This window comes from Ranitomeya variabilis, chromosome 3, assembly GCF_051348905.1.
Source record: "Ranitomeya variabilis isolate aRanVar5 chromosome 3, aRanVar5.hap1, whole genome shotgun sequence".
NCBI classification, from domain to species: domain Eukaryota; kingdom Metazoa; phylum Chordata; class Amphibia; order Anura; family Dendrobatidae; genus Ranitomeya; species Ranitomeya variabilis.
In genome coordinates, this window is record NC_135234.1 from 430,802,717 (window position 1) to 430,819,850 (window position 17,134).

Consider the following 17,134-nt stretch of genomic DNA (forward strand, 5'->3'; position numbering starts at 1 on the left):
GGATCCATCAAAAAAACGGATCCTTTAGAACCGTTTTCTCAACAATTGTGACGGATCCTTTTTTGTGTGCTGAGCTGACATTTATAAGGAGACCATATTGGTGCAGATATGTTCTTTTCATCGCCCGTTATTGCATTTTAATGCAATGTCTCGGCGACCAAAAAAGCATAATTCTGGGTTTCAAATTTTTTTTTCTCACTACGCCATTTAGCAATCAGTTTAATTCTTGTTTATTGATAGATTGGACTATTCTGAACGCGGTGATATCAAATATGTGTATATTTCTTTTTTTATTGTTTTATTTTGAATAAGGCGAAAGGGGGGTGATTTAAACTGTTATATTCTTTTATTTCAGATTTTTTTAAAACTTTTTTTTACTTTTGCCATGCTTCAATAGCCTCCATGGAGGGCTAGAAGCTGGCATAGCCTGATCGGCTCTGCTACATAGGAGCAATGCTCATATCGCTCCTATGTAGTAGAATTGCTGCATTGCTATGTATGTTCGGCGCTCACAGCAATCCAGCATCAACAACTATAGAGGTTCAATAGACCTCTGGTTGTCATGCTGATGCATTGCTGACCCCCGATCTCGTGACGGGGTCAGCGATGCACGCATTTCCGGCCCAATGGCCGGAAGCGCCAGTTAAATGCCGCTGTCAGCATTTGACAGCGGCATTTAACTAGTTAAGAGCGGCGGGTGGATCACGATTCCACTCGCCGCTATTGCGGGCACATGTCAGCTGTACAAAACAGCTGACATGTCCCAGCTTTGATGCGGGCTCATCGCCGGAGCCCCCATCAAAGCGGGGGTTCTGACCTCGGACAAAATATCCCGTCTGAGGTCAGAAAGGGGTTAACCCTGTTAATGATTTGAGTATGACAATAAAATACTGTGGATGAGTATACCTTGTAAACTTCTGCATAGTGGTGTTTTTCCTTGATTTTAGGTCCAAGGTCTAAATTCATTGTACTAAGATGAAAATAGAACCTGCAAGGAGCCACATAGAGGTAAAGGAAAAATGCATTAAGGATTTGTGACCAGCACACAATAAACATAATCTACCTATAGCACAACATGATGTTCCTGCACTAGAAATGGGCTATGTTTGGGGGAAAGTGACTATGAAATATTGAGACAGAATTGCCCATTTTGTATTACTGTAGATATTGGAGCATAATCATCGGGAAATACTCCTTATGTGCAGTGAGTGAAATAAGTATTGAACACATCACCAATTTTCTAAGTAAATATATTTCTAAAAGTGCTATTGACATGATATTCTTACCAGATGTCAGTAACAACTCATCCAATCTACACAGGCACAGAATTCAAACCTAGATGTTCATAAATTTAGTTATAAGTAATACTGAAAAATGGTACAGGAATAAAGTATTGAACATGCTTACTGAAATTTAAAAGCCTTTGTTGGTGATGACAGCTTCAAGACTCCATCTGTATGTGGAAACCAGTCTCATGCCTTGCTTAGGTGTGATTTTGGCTCATTCTTCCACACAAACCCTCATCAAATATTGAAGGTTCCGTGGGATCCTTATATGAACATTGAGCTTTAGTCCATTCCATACATTTTGTATTGGATTCAGGTCTTATGATTGGCTCGGCCATTCTAGCAGCTTTATTTTGTTTCTCTGAGTCCAATAGAGAGTTTCGATGGCTGTTTGGGATTATTATCTTGCTGAAATTTCCACCCTCATTTCATCTTCATTAGGGTTGAGCGAAACGGGTCGGCCATTTTCAGAAGTCGCCGACTTTTGGCAAAGTCGGGTTTCATGAAACCCGACCCGACCCCTGTGTGGGGTCAGCCATGAGGTCGGCGATCTTCTGAATCTGGTATCGGAATTCCGATACCGAGTTCTGATATGTTTGCGATATCAGGAATCGCTATCGGAATCCATATTTAAGTGTAAAATAAAGTATCAAAATAAAAAATATTGATATACTCACCCTCGGACACGCCCTGGTACTAACCGGCAGCCTGCCTTCCTAAGAATGAGCGTGTGAATGACCTGTGGTGACGTCGCGGCTTGTGATTAATCGCGTGAGCAGTCACATGGGCGGTCACACGACCAATCACAAGCCGCGATGTCATCTAAGGTCCTTCACGCGCTCATTCTTAGGAAGGAAGGCTGCCGGAAAGAAGCAGGGCGCGTCAGAGGGTGAGTATATACCTAATAGGAATATACTCACCCTCGGACGCGCCCTGCTTCTTTCCGGCAGCCTTCCTTCCTAAGAATGAGCGCGTGAAGGACCTTAGATGACGTCGCGGCTTGTGATTGGTCGCGTGACCGCCCATGTGACCGCTCACGCGACCAATCACAAGCCGCGACGTCACCGCTGGTCATTCACGCGCTCATTCTTAGGAAGGAAGGCTGCCGGTTAGTACCAGGGTGCGTCCGAGGGCGAGTATATCAATATTTTTTATTTTGATTCTTTATTTTACACAGTAATATGGATCCCAGGGCCTGAAAGAGATGGTCTCCTTCAGACCCTGGGAACCATAGTATCCCATTGCACTGCAATGGGTTTCGTGTTTCGGCCGACCCTGACCCCGACTTTTTTATAGGATCGGCCGATTTCACTTGACCCGACTTTTGAGAAAGTCGGGTTTCGTGAAACCCGACCCGATCCTATAAAAATAAAAGTCGCTCAACCCTAATCTTCATCATTCTGGTAGATGGCAGTAGATTTTTATCAAAAATGTGTTGGTACATTTGTCCATTCATCCTTCCTTCAATTACATGATATTTGCCAGTGCTGTATGATGAAAAATAGCCCCACACCATGATGTTCCCACCTCCAAAATTCACTGTTGGTATGGTATTTTAAAATGGCATGTATTACAGCATCCAAAAAGTTCAATTTTGGTCTCATTTGGCCAGACTATATTCTCTTAGTATTTCACATACTTGTCTAAATATTGTTGAGCAAATTTTAACAGCACTTGAACATGCTTTTTACTCAGCAATGGAGTCTTGCTTGATGAGCATGCATACAGGCTGTGTAGATTAAGAGGATTACTTATTGCTTTCTTTGAAACAATTGTACCTCATGATTTCAGGTCTTTCTGTAGCTCTCCACATTTAGTTCTTGGCTCTTGGGCAACTCTTCTGATAATTCTTTTCACTACTCTGTCTGAAAACTTGCAGGGAGCACCTGATCATGGCTGGTTTATGGAAAAATTATATTGTTTCTACTTAGGGATTATGACCCCATCAGTACGTCCTTCAGTAGTATAAAATATCTTCTGCCAATGCCATCAGTATGTTTTGCAACAATAAGGATGCAAAGGTATTGAGTTACCTCACTGATTTTACCCATCAAGAGCTATTTCTTATGTGGCACCCTGGTAATGAGACATCTTTTTATAGGCCATCAGTTGAACTCGCTAATATTTTTCACTAAGTGGCAGAATAGCTTTTTAATTACTGATAGATTTCAGCTGGTGTCATGACTTCTCATGGCTTTTTGCACCTCTCATTCTTCATGTGTTCAATCCCTTTTCCTGTGTCATTTTTCATTATCACACATAATTTATGTGCTATGATTTGATTTCTTTGCCTGTGTGGATTGGAAGGGTTATTACAGGGTTGGAGTCTAGCAATTCCAGATTTTTTCTAACAAAAATTATTGCAATCCCACTCCAGTTACCCCCTAATGTATTTTTCAGTACACCAGTATTTTGGAACATTTTTTATGTCTTTTTGTGAAACGTTTGACTTTTTGTGTTAAGTTGTCCCTAAACAGATCAGGACAGAAAAAAAATACCATTTTGACTTTGTGTCAAATTCATGAATCACATGAGTTAATTTAAAGAATTTTACAGCAAAAAAAGTGGCAATTTATACCACAGGGCTAAAAAAGAAAGGGACTTAGAAAAAGCAAATGATGAATCGGGGTCATACTGTATATAATTGGATGCCTTCTGATATGAGTAGATATTCTAATTGATTTGCAATATTCATTTAGGTTGAGTTTCCTCAATGTGTATTTTTGCTGATAAATGCTGATTTTGCTTAAAGGAAATCTGTCACCAGATTTTTGCTACATCATCTGAGAACAGCATAATGTCAGAAAAGAGACCCTGATTCCAACCATGTATTATTTAGTTTAATGGGTGCAGCAGCTGTGACACCAGTAGAGTTCTCAGATGTAGATTATAGCAAAGCACACTGATAATGACCTGGTGATAAAATCTTCATTATAAGTAAACAAGAGCAGATAGCTTAATAAGTTACATATCGCTGATTTCAGTGTTTTAACCCCTACCTCCCGCTGTCTTCAGATTATATAGCAAAAACCTGCTGACCGATTCCCTTTAAGTGCAGAGAAAAAGCATTTAAAAAACATGAGCTTTATTGCCAATTGTCACATCAAAAATTAGTTTCACCTGTACAAACTGCAATAGGATAAATCACATTAAATATGGCAATTAGTAGTGATACATATACAATTTTTTATATACATTTTGCCTGCCATTTAACAATCACATAGAAACCACAATAAAACTGTGGAAAGAAAATGTTGCTACTTTTGGCACATCTTTTAGAAAAGTCTGGTGCACCTTAGTGGGAGGGCATTGCCAAGAATGGCTAACAAATTCATATAATTTATGTCACAAAAGCGGCATAGATAATTACAGAAATGTACTCCAGTCCTGGGCTGGAAATGATCTCTTACATAGATGCACAACAGCTGAAAGATGCTCCAACATCATTAACAGGCGCATGGCTCGGAATGATTTGATGTTCCTTAGTGTTTCTCATTTTAAATTAGGAAGTATTATAAATTAACACGTCTTCTTGAGAAAAGAGTCAGCAGAATGCTATGATGTATACATTACTCTCTACCGATTCCTGATTCATAAGCCTATAAGCTTTCAAAAGATAATATGAAATAGTCAATTCACAAGCAGTTTGTGAAGACATTAAACTAGGATTAGCATATTTGTATTTATTTAATGCGTATACAAACCTTTACTATAAATAATGCTAATGCAAAATATTCCCACTGTAACTAGCATCATTTTCATGATTGATAACTGCCGGGTATTACTGTGCCGTGAATTAGACTGAAACCTTATTTCTTTATTAGCAAACACATATAGTAGAGCCAAAGTGTAAGAAGATTGTACCTTCCTCTGACTTTGGCTCTTATCTTTAGTTTTATGACTTGTGTTTCTTGACACTCGTACATTAAGTCTTGCTGGTTATCCTTTCTTAGCAAAACAGCTTGGTCAATGGTTAAATAATTTATACAAAGCGCTTACCGTAATTAGATTCAAATGGCAAAAATAATTTCTTGGAAACCATAGCTAGATATTAGAGCACAGGATCATTATCTTCTGATAGTCTGAGAGTTTCATCTTTCCTCTCTGGAATCTTATTAATCATTAAGAATCACCAACCTAATGTGTCAGACAAAAATACGTGTTCAAAAGAACACAAAAAATACAAAGACAAAGACTGATACCCTAAGATATAATATCCTAAGTAACCCTAGATGAACCCTATATGAGCCCTGCCTGGCATTGGAGATTGGCACCCTAGGAAGAAACGATTGTTTGGTGCCCCCACTCCATGGCGTCTGTCCCAATCTGTCTTTAATTGACCCTGTACTAATGCAGATGGGAAAACATATAGTTTTTGAAAGAAATGAAGTATAGGAATATATATGCAGGGAGGTATTTTACCAAGAGAAAAATTAAACAAACTGAACATTTTGCAGTGGGCTCTTAATTTTTTCCAGATCTGTATGTATTCTATGTGCATACTGCATATCTATTCTATCACTCTATCTATTCTATTCTAACCTGTCACTCTGTGATTTTACTGAACGCGGCCCATGAATTGCCGGCTTTTATTCTTTTACCGAATGTTCCCGACTTTTTCCGATTTTAAGAAAAATGCTCGTGTTACCATCCAAATCCAAATTTACCATACCTGTGCCAAATTTATGTTTGCCAATCGTTTTCCGAACATATTCGCTTATCTCTAGTTGGCATGATAACCCGGGGTCTGCAGGAGACCCTGTGGTTGTCATTGCCAGATTGTTATGAGCGCCACCCAGCGGATGGCGCTCATAAGCAAGTGAGCATTTCTGCTACACACAGGCGATCTGATCATCACCTGTGTGTAGCAGAGGCGATCAGACAACTGCAGCTTCTAGCCTGCCATGGAGACTATTGAAGCATGCAAAAACTAAAAAAAATATTTTTAAAAATAAAAAACTAAAAATATATAAAAGTTCAAATCACCCCCATTCACCCCATTCAAAATAAAACAAGTTAAAAACACACATATTTGGCATCGCCACATTCAGAATTGCCCAATCTATTAAGATATAAAAAGAATTAATCCGATCTGTAAATGGCGTAGTGAAAAAAAAGTCAAAACGACAGAATTACGTTTTTTTGGTTAACGCAACACTGCATTCTAATGTAAAATACAAGGGGAAGAAAGAAGGAAGAAAGGAAGGAAGGAGCAAGGGGTGCGATAAACAGAAACGAAAAAACAAAAAAGGGCTGCTGCGTGAAGGGGTTGAGGTGAGTTAGGGTACCGTCACACAGTGAAATTTCCATCGCTGCGACGGCACGATTCGTGACGTCGCAGCGTCGTATGAATATCGCTCCAGCGTCGTAGACTGCGGTCACACTTTGCAATCACGGCGCTGGAGCGATGCCGAAGTCCCCGGGTAACCAGGGTAAACATCGGGTTACTAAGCGCAGGGCCGCGCTTAGTAACCCGATGTTTACCCTGGTTACTAGCGTTAACGTAAAAAAAACAAACAGTACATACTCACATTCCGGTGTCTGTCCCCGGCGTCTCAGCTTCTCTGCACTGTGTAAGCGCCATAGCCGGAAAGCAGAGCGGTGACGTCACCGCGTCACCGCTGTGCTCGCTTTCCAGCCGGCAGGCGCTCACACAGTGCAGAGAAGCTGAGACGCCGGGGACAGACACCGGAATGTGAGTATGTACTGTTTGTTTTTTTTACGTTAACGCTGGTAACCAGGGTAAACATCGAGTTACTAAGCGCGGCCCTGCGCTTAGTTACCCGATGTTTACCCTGGTTACAAGCGAACACATCGCTGGATCGCTGTCACACACAACGATCCAGCGATGTCAGCGGGTGATCAAGCGACGAAAGAAAGTTCCAAACGATCTGCTACGACGTACGATTCTCAGCGTGATGTCTGATCGCAGTAGCGTGTCAGACACAGCGATATCGTAACGATATCGCTAGAACATCACGAATCGTGCCGTCGTAGCGATGGAAATTTCACTGTGTGACGGTACCCTTAGACATAAGTCCTTCAAGTTTAACAGACATTAACATGTTGATCCAGAGGAAGCCAAAAACCCCAAAAGGCAGATGCTAATTGAGGGGAAAAATTCCTTGCAATAATGGGAAAAAAATAATCAATCTCGGAGAATGGAAAGACAAACTTTTTTTAGACTATTTTAAAGTACTAAAATATAAAGAAACTGTATTTGTTCGGTATCGCTGTAATTGCACTGATTAAGTAAAAATGAAATCTAAAAACCAATGACAGCATGGCTTTTCTCATCATCACTCCACTTTGAATTGTTTTCCTCTTTTTTCGGTACAATTATTATAAAAAGCAAGTTGTCATTTAAAATTACAAGTCATCTTGCAAGGTGCCATACAGCAATGTATGAAAATGAAAAGTCATGGCTCTAGGAGGAAGAGGAACAAAAAAGAAAGCACAGGGAGAGGAAAGGGTTAAAAGTATTGATATGAATGGTTATGCATTAGAATTTATCACATCTATTTTGTTGCCCTATCTGGCATTTATGAGAGTGGTAACAAAAGGCTACAAACAAGTTACACAATCCACGAAAAATAAGATAAAAAATGTCTCCTTAGCCATTGAACAATAATAGCCATTGTTAAAAAGCAAGAAGACTGGACGATTATTTCTTTTTTACTCAGTATCCATGGAAACTATTTTTTATTTTATTTTGTTTTGTTTTGTTTTGTTATGCCTATGCCGTTAAAAATGATGTACAAAGTAGTCATCTTTTCTAGTTCTGAAAGGGGCAGCATGGGGATCTTTGTTTACGAGACTTCTGGAAATAATCTCATTATATTGGAATGTGGAGAATTCGAATGAGTGACAGAATGATAACTCTATTGTTTCTTGATAAGACTAGGTGAGGATGACCCACAGACAGAGGGGCAATGACGAGCAAAAAATCAAAGTGAAAGTATAAATCAGCAATATGATGTCTATGGGAATTAAAACCAATCTAGGTAATAAACGTATAAACTTCTCTGGCAGTGTAAAGAAGTGAAGAGATAAATAAATAAATATCATTAATTTGTATGCACAAATGTAGAATAGGGAGGTAATCATTCTATTGCTAGTGTTTCTCTCCAGTATGTGTGCTATACATATATAGCTCTATAGCATGCACATCATGCACACTTTCTGCAGCGCACAAATGAACACAAGACTGGTGCATGTACAATGCATGCACACTCAGATGTGCTACACACAAATAACCATGGCAAAGTCACAAACTGCAACCCAAAATACCACGGCCGAGGAGAACCATGGTCTCGCTCCCGAAAATGCTTTAATGCAAAACACATGTAAATAGATGTAATTCCATGTGATTAGAAACACCTGAAAAATTGGAGTACATAAACCACCACAAAATAAATAAAATGCAAAGAGTTTATTGAATCAGTACAAGCAGTAAAAGCCATACATATTGGCAAAAAGGAGGAGAATAGGTGTGGAGACACACTAGTACAGCAAAGGAGATAGGCAAGGACTCAGAAGTAACCAGGGGTATAACAAGACAAAACTTATAAAGAGTCGCTATGATCGGCAAAATCAATGGGTGGATCACCCACACCATATATATATATAATTAGTCAGTTAGTCCAGCTCACCCATAATCGCTGGCGCTGTCCCTGCGTCTCCGTGCTGGCCCCCTGACACGCATTTCGCATAGATGCTTTCTCAAAAGGGTAGTATCGTATGCCATGTCTTCACAGATATATATAGGGGAAACAAATCCCCCTAATTGCTGATTGATGCAGCGCACGCATCCCAGATCTTCCTGACCGGAAGTATCTCCTTTCCCCACGACCGTCAGAACGGTGTGCGCATGTCGGTGAAAGTTCACCCAATGAAGTCAGCGGACATTCGCACATCGCAGGCATGATAGTCACAGGCAAAATGAAGACAGAACACAGATCAGAGCGCGCGTGTGCACCACAGCAGCCATCTTTTAGAGGCAAGCATGAAACCATATAGGTATCCATGTATAAGTGCAATGTGACGTGAAGTAAGTACATATAAATAAGGGAACCATGAGTATAGAAAGCACCATAACAATAAAAGCATTGTAGAGAAGCAGGTACATAAAGTGCTAAGTGAAAATAAAAGTGACATAGTGCAATACATGCTCATATGGCATTGCAACCGTGATAGATGCCAAAATGTTGATACAAAATATTCATACAAAATATACAGGAACAGTAGTGACAAATGTGTAAAGAGCCTCCAGATGATCCAAAAGACGAGTTCCAAATTTCCATAGAAATACCACAAACAGGGAAGATACCAGGTCCGCAAAACATCAGAAAATCTGGGATCCATGAACCAGCAAAATATGACTAAAAGTAAAAAACTGAAACAAAACACAAGAATTTAGGCTGTGTGCACACGTAGCATATTTTTCGCGGTTTTTCGCGGTTTTTCGCTATAAAAACGCTTACATTAAGCATCCTATGTAATAGAATGCATTCCGCATTTTTTGTGCACATGCTGCATTTTTTTCCTGAGCGGAATCGCATTCCAGAAAAAAACGCAGCATGTTCATTAAAATTGCGGAATCGCGGCGATTCTGCACCCATAGGAGTGCATTGATCTGCTTACTTCCCGCACGGGGCTGTGCACACCATGCGGGAAGTAAGCAGATCATGTGCGGTTGGTACCCAGGGTGGAGGAGAGGAGACTCTCCTCCACGGACTGGGCACCATATAATTGGTAAAAAATAAAGAATTAAAATAAAAAATAGTCCTATACTCACCCTCTGATGGCCCCCGAAGTGTTCCCGCCTCTCCGGTGCATGATCTCTCTTCCGTTCCTATAGATGATGTGGTTCAGGACCTGTGATGATGTCACTGTCTTGTGATTGGTCGCGTGACCGCTCATGTGACTCACACGACCAATCACAAGACAGTGACGTCATCGCAGGCCCTTCACTGCACTCCAGCTATAGGAACGGACGCCGCTGAGGTCTGCAGGTGAGTATAACCATGTTTTTTATTTTTTTTATTATTTTTAAACATTCGATCTTTTACTATAGATGCTGCATAGGCTGCATCAATAGTAAAAAGTTGGTCACACTTGTCAAACGCTATGTTTGACAAGTGTGACCAACCTGTCAGTCAGTTTTCCAAGCGATGCTACAGATCGCTTGGAAAACTCTAGCATTCTACAAGCTAATTATGCTTGCAAAACGCTAGTTTTCTGCGGGTATATGCATGCTAATTCTGCATGCGATATACCCGCGGCAGGAGGCGCAGAATTGCCGCGGAAATTTCCGCGGAAATTCTGCAACGTGTGAACTTAGCCTTAAATTAAAAAGAAATAAAAACATAGTGTTAAAGACTCCAGGGAATCAGGATGAAAACAAATATTTTAAATGAATCAGTACAACTACCACTCAAGCGGCAGAAAAAGGGGTGAAAAAAATGGTGTTGAATATGTGCCAAAGTATACTAAGGACTATAAAAGGACTGCTTAGGCCTACAAGAATGGGGCAAAGGACAATTTCTTGTTTAGTTCCTTTGGGAACATGGTGTCAAGGGTGACAATCCACCTGCACTCCCGTTGTGCTAACATTTGGGTAAGATTGCCACCCGTGATCCCACCATGGATCCTATCAATGCCCCTCACTTTCAAGCAGCTAGGGTCGGATCCATGAGCAGCCCTAAAGTGTCTCGGCAGTGTTTTTAATAACGATATGTCTTCAACATCTCTTGCGGCAAAGATATCCCACACATGCTCACGTGTCCTAACTCGCAATTCCCTCGATGTGAGGCCCACATATATAAGGGAGCAGGGACATGTAGCATAATAAATGACATGTGTAACATTGCATGAGATGTATTCACGGATCTTATATTCCCTGCTCCCATTTGATGACTTAAAGGTCCCACATCTAAGGATGTTTGGGCACACGACACAAGACCCCCAGGGGTAACAGCCAACTTTCGGACTACTGAGATTGAAAATAGTTTTAGGTTTAACCACACAGTGGCTCCTTACAAGATGATCTTTAAAATTTCTCCCCCTGCGTTGTGTCATGAGCGGCTGCGGGGGTAAATGTGCAGCTAGAACTGCATCTGTCTGTAACACTGACCAATGTTTGGACAGATTCTCACGGATCTGATCCCACTGACAGTTGGCAGTGGAGATGAACCTAATTTCATTTGAACTTTGTTGACGGGTATTCTTAGGTTTAACCAATAGGTCCTCCCTCCTCGTATGCTTAGCCCGCCTGTATCCCTCCTTAATACATCGATGGCTGTATCCCCTCTCCTTGAAACAATTAGTAAGTATGGCAGACTGTCGCTCGAAGCGGGCCATTGTTGAGCAGACCCGTCTATTCCTCAAAGAAAACAACCATGCTACATACACACTTTTTGGCATTCACAGACACTCAGCCCTGTTACATACATACACACACTGTACTGCTACATGCAAGCTCACAAAGCTGTGCTATATTCACACACACAGGCACATGATTTTTCTGCATCCACACAAACACACACACGCTCACACACACACACACACACACACACACACACACACACACACACACACACACACACACACACAGAGCCCTGATATATATATATACACACACTGCCCTGCTAAATGAGTGCACACAAAGCTCGCTGCTTCAAAATATACACAGTTCTGGTACATAAACACACACTCCTCCACTTCCCACAGTGTGTACACTATCACATTTTGAAATTCCTTCCAGGCCTGTGACTAACCAAATGAGCAGAAAGCTCCTTCAGGTGATCAGGACCTATAGCATCCATGCAGTTTTAGTGATGTGCAGGTTCTGGTAGCTTTCTCTCCTCCTCTGGGTCCTATAGATAAATTGGTATCTGGGCTAGAGGAGAGAACAGTGTGCCGCTACATACAGTGATCAGTAAGGGTGCTGTGACACTGTTCTTCTTCCTCATATGACACCGTCTCTGGACTATATGATTTTTTTTCTCACAAAAACATATGTATTTCTGTCACAGACTGAGCATGCTACAGATTTTCAATTCTATGAGTAAGAGGATAATGACTTAAACATGTAAATGAAGAATAACAGCTTACAAATTTTAATGTAATTTTAAGACATTTTAATCTTCATAGTCCTGTAAGTTTTTTGGTTTTTTTTTATTGAAAACATCCCAATGTCCCAAAGGCTTTATCAATGCATCCTCCCTGTGAATCTTACATGTCACCTGAGTCTTGGAAGGATGAACTGTATCACTTTTTTCTTTCTGATGGTTAATGTGAATAATGTAATTGATGGTATGGAAGGCCCAGGACATTATTAAAAGGACATGGGGGTTCACAGAGGTGCTGTATGTCTACTAACAGCCATACTTCTGAGAAGGCAGAGATGAACAGTGCACATAGTGGAGATGTAGTGCTATCACTGACTGACCACTCCACTCCTCCCTAATAGGGTATGGTCACTATTAGGAGCATTTTTTACTTTACTTTTTTTGCTAATAGTACTTTTTTGCATTTGGGTTGTACTAAACATAGCCTCTGTGTTGCACTGTTTATTGTTGGCTGCTGATTGAGTTACCTGAGAATCTGTCAGCAAACTCCTTTTGACGGGAAAGTGTATAACTCTTACCTTTGTTTTATTGCACTATTATGGTTATAAATTAGTTAAGAGGAGCTCAGAAAAAGTTAGATAATTATTACCTTCCCAATCGGAAGATGCTCGCTAACAAAATCTCAGAAACATCATTCTATAGCCAGCACTATGCAGTGCAACATAAAAGCTTTTACAGGGTAAACAATGCAAATTTAGAATGGAACACAATTTTTTAAAAAATGCGTTAAAAAAATGTATACCCTGGAAAATGCCCACCAATAATTACCATTCCAGTGTTTTCTTTTATTTCACTGCTGGAGTGGTACTGAAAATCCAAGTCCCATGCTCCCTGTCTGATAATCACCTTCCAGCATTTTCATCTGTTTTTTATGCCACTCCTGTCTATCTCCTGCCGTTTGTGACCTGCTGGCTGCTCCAGTGTTTCACTAATCGATGTAAGTCTACGAGAGCCTTGTTCTTATGTAGCTTCTGACTTCTGGCCAATCAGAAGCTGTGCTCACAAGATGGCGCCGCAGGAATGGAGTGGTGCAGAGAAATTCGGAAGACGCCGGAGGGTGAGTACAATTAAGCACAATATTTCAAATTTTGACTTATCAATTAAGAACACCTACTGCCATTTTCTGCTCCTGGAAGCGACGATATGGTTTCCACTTGACCCTAAACTCAGCATCATCTAGTCTTTCTGGTTTTACATAAAGAGACAGATAAATTTACACAATCCTACAGATTTGAGGTTAGTTCTCCAAGATGTTTGAAAAACCTCCCTAATTAGTTCTTTCAAAAACTGTGCTGCAAGTGTATCTAGAATCCTAGAAGAATTGATGGGTTTGTAACTGATAAAAATAATTTATCAACACTTCTTCTATTTTTTTCTTGCATACTAACTTTGCAGCAACTTTTTCACACCTGCCTAAATCTTTTACATAGCTTATATTAAATAAAATACATGAATATATATGAATACCATATATACTCGAGTATAAGCCGAGATTTTCAGCCCACTTTTTTGGGCTGAAATTGCCCCTCTCGACTTATACTCGAGTCATGCCGGGGGTCGGCAGGGGAGGGGGAGCGGGGGCTGTCTAAAAATACTCACCTAGTCCAGGCGCGGTCCCTGCTTCCCCGGCGCCGGCAGCAGCAGCTCCAGCTTCTTCCTGTACTCAGCGGTCACATGGTCCCGCTCATTACAGTAAATGAATATTCGGCTCCACCTCCCATAGGGGTGGAGCCGCATATTCATTACTGTAATCAGCGGGACCATGTGACCGCTGAGTACAGGATGAAGCGCTGCGGCGTCGGGGAAGCAGGATCTACACAGCGACAGGACCAGATGAGTATACGGGGAGGGGAGCGCATCGCTGCGCGATAGTCACCTGCTCCTCGTTCCGGGCGCCGATCTGTCTCCAGCACTGACGCTGAGGTCAGAGGGCGCGGTGACGTGGTCAGTGCGCGCCCTCTGCTGAACGTCAGTGCTGGAGACAGATTGGCGCCGGAACGAGGAGCAGGTGACTATTGAAAGTGCCGGAGGCCTGAGCGACGGAGAGGTAAGTATGTGATTTATTTTTTTATCGCAGCAAATGGGGCAAGTGTCTGTATGGAGTATCTATGGGCCATAACGTTCCTGCAGCACTATATGGGGCCATAACGTTCCTGCAGCACTATATGGGGCCATAACGTTCCTGGAGCACTATATGGGGCCATAACATTCCTGCAGCACTATATGGGGCCATAACATTCCTGCAGCACTATATGGGGCCATAACATTCCAGCAGCACTATATGGGGCCATAACATTCCTGCAGCACTATATGGGGCCATAACATTCCTGCAGCACTATATGGGGCCATAACATTCCTGCAGCACTATATGGGGCCATAACATTCCTGCAACACTATATGGGGCCATAACTTTCCTGCAGCACTATATGGGGGCCATAATGTTCCTGCAGCACTATATGGGGGCCATAACGTTCCTGCGGCACTATATGGGGGCCATAACATTCCTGCAGCACTATATGGGGCCATAACATTCCTGCAGCACTATATGGGGCCATAACCTTCCTGCAGCACTATATGGGGCCATAACATTCCTGCAGCACTATATGGGGCCATAACGTTCCTGCAGCACTATATGGGGCCATAACGTTTGTGCATCACTATATGGGGCCATAACGTTTGTGCAGCACTATATGGGGCCATAATGTTTCTGCAGCACTATATGGGGCCATAACGTTTCTGCAGCACTATATGGGGCCATAACGTTTCTGCAGCACTATATAGGGGCATAATGTTTGTGCAGCACTATATGGGGCAAGTGTCTGTATGGGGCCATAATTAACGTTTGTAGGGCTCTACGGCATATGGGGCAAGTGTCTGTATGGAGCATCTTATAGGGCCATAACATTTGTGCAGCACTATAAGGGGCAAATATCTTTATAGAGCATCTTATGGGGCCATAATCAGCATTTGTGCAGCATTATATTGGGCAAATGTGTCTATGGAGCATCTTATGGGGCCTTTATTAACCTTTATGCAGGATTATATGGGGCATATTTTAATATGGAACATCTTATGGGGCCATAATGAACAGTATGGAGCATTATATGGGGCTCCTGATTCAATATGGATATTCAAAGACACTTAACCTACTGATGTCTCAATTAATTTTACTTTTATTGGTATCTATTATTACTTTTGACATTTACCGGTAGCTGCTGCATTTTCCCCCCTAGGCTTATACTCGAGTCAATAAGTTTTCCCAGTTTTTTGTGGCAAAATTAGGGGGGTCGGCTTATACTCGGGTCGGCTTATACTCGAGTATATACGGTATATATACAGTATATATATATATATATATATATTTATATTTACTTTATTTTTTTAATGTACATAAACTACTACAATATTTTTCTATCTTCATGTTAAAAAAGGCATTGAAGCTTGTAAAACACGTATACTCACTTAGAGATAAATCTTGAATGTGAACGTGGAAAATAACAGGAAGAATCATTAGGGTGAAATAATAGTACCCATTTATCCTATTAGTGCTTTGAAACATACTACATGTCTATGATGCGCTTATACAGTATATTATCATTGCCATCTAGAGAAACATATGGATAGAGAGATATCGTGAGTCACGATTCGTGACTATAGAGAATTTGGTGTTTCTTCCCTTACCCGTAGTGATAATACTTTCATTGATGAACATGGCACTAATTAGTTGAGGATTAATTCAGGAATATTAAAGTGAATCTTCAGATTCAAGTATATCCCCAAACAGCTGTTACCATAATAAAGTGAGCAAAAATGCAGCTATTTTGTTCCATTAGTTTAGTAAAATAACACAAATGCAAATACACTATATGTAAACATGGTATACAAGTAAGGTTGTCATATTTACATTTGTAGCACAGAAACAGCATGATGGTGTAAGTTGTACATTACAAAATCAATCCAGTTTCAGTATTCTGTATGAATGAAGGTTTTCTAGCTTTTCTATCTCTCCACCTGTGCACAACACGGATGCTGCCAAAATGCTGTACAGCAGGACCTGAACAAAAAAGTCAACGTACTGGACTGTTCTGTCCCACTGCACATATTAGGTGTAAACAGAATGAGCCGGCAGCCAGCATCTTTTCATTAGCTGCGCACATTGATCTCTGGAGAAACTACAGCATTCACTAGTTCTTTTATACTTACCGGTATGTTCTGTGATCCAGAGAATCAACCTATGAAAGATACCCTATAAGAATTGTCATGTATTAAATGCAAGCAGTTAAAAAGAGAAAAATTGGCATGGGCAAACATTTTATCAAGGTACTTATAAAGCGAAAGTAAGCAAATTCATGTACTAATGGAAAGGAAAAATAAGCATAGTATTCAATGTAAGCACTTAGAAAGAGAAAAATAAACATAGTAATAGATGAAATGAAAGCACCTAAAAAGAGAAAAATAAAAATAAGCATAGTCATAGATGATATGAAAGCACCTAAAAAGAGAAAAATAAACGTAAGCATAGTAGCATGGATTAAGATCTGATAAGATCGAAACGCGTCGCTCTCACTGCAGCATTCGCAATTATGCAAGGATATGTTTGTATCAAAATTATAATGGAAAAATAAAGTATCGACATTTTAAGGAGCTGGAACACCCTTTTTTTTTTTTCTTCAGTTGCAATAGTCATAGATGATATGAAATCACCTAAAAAGAGAA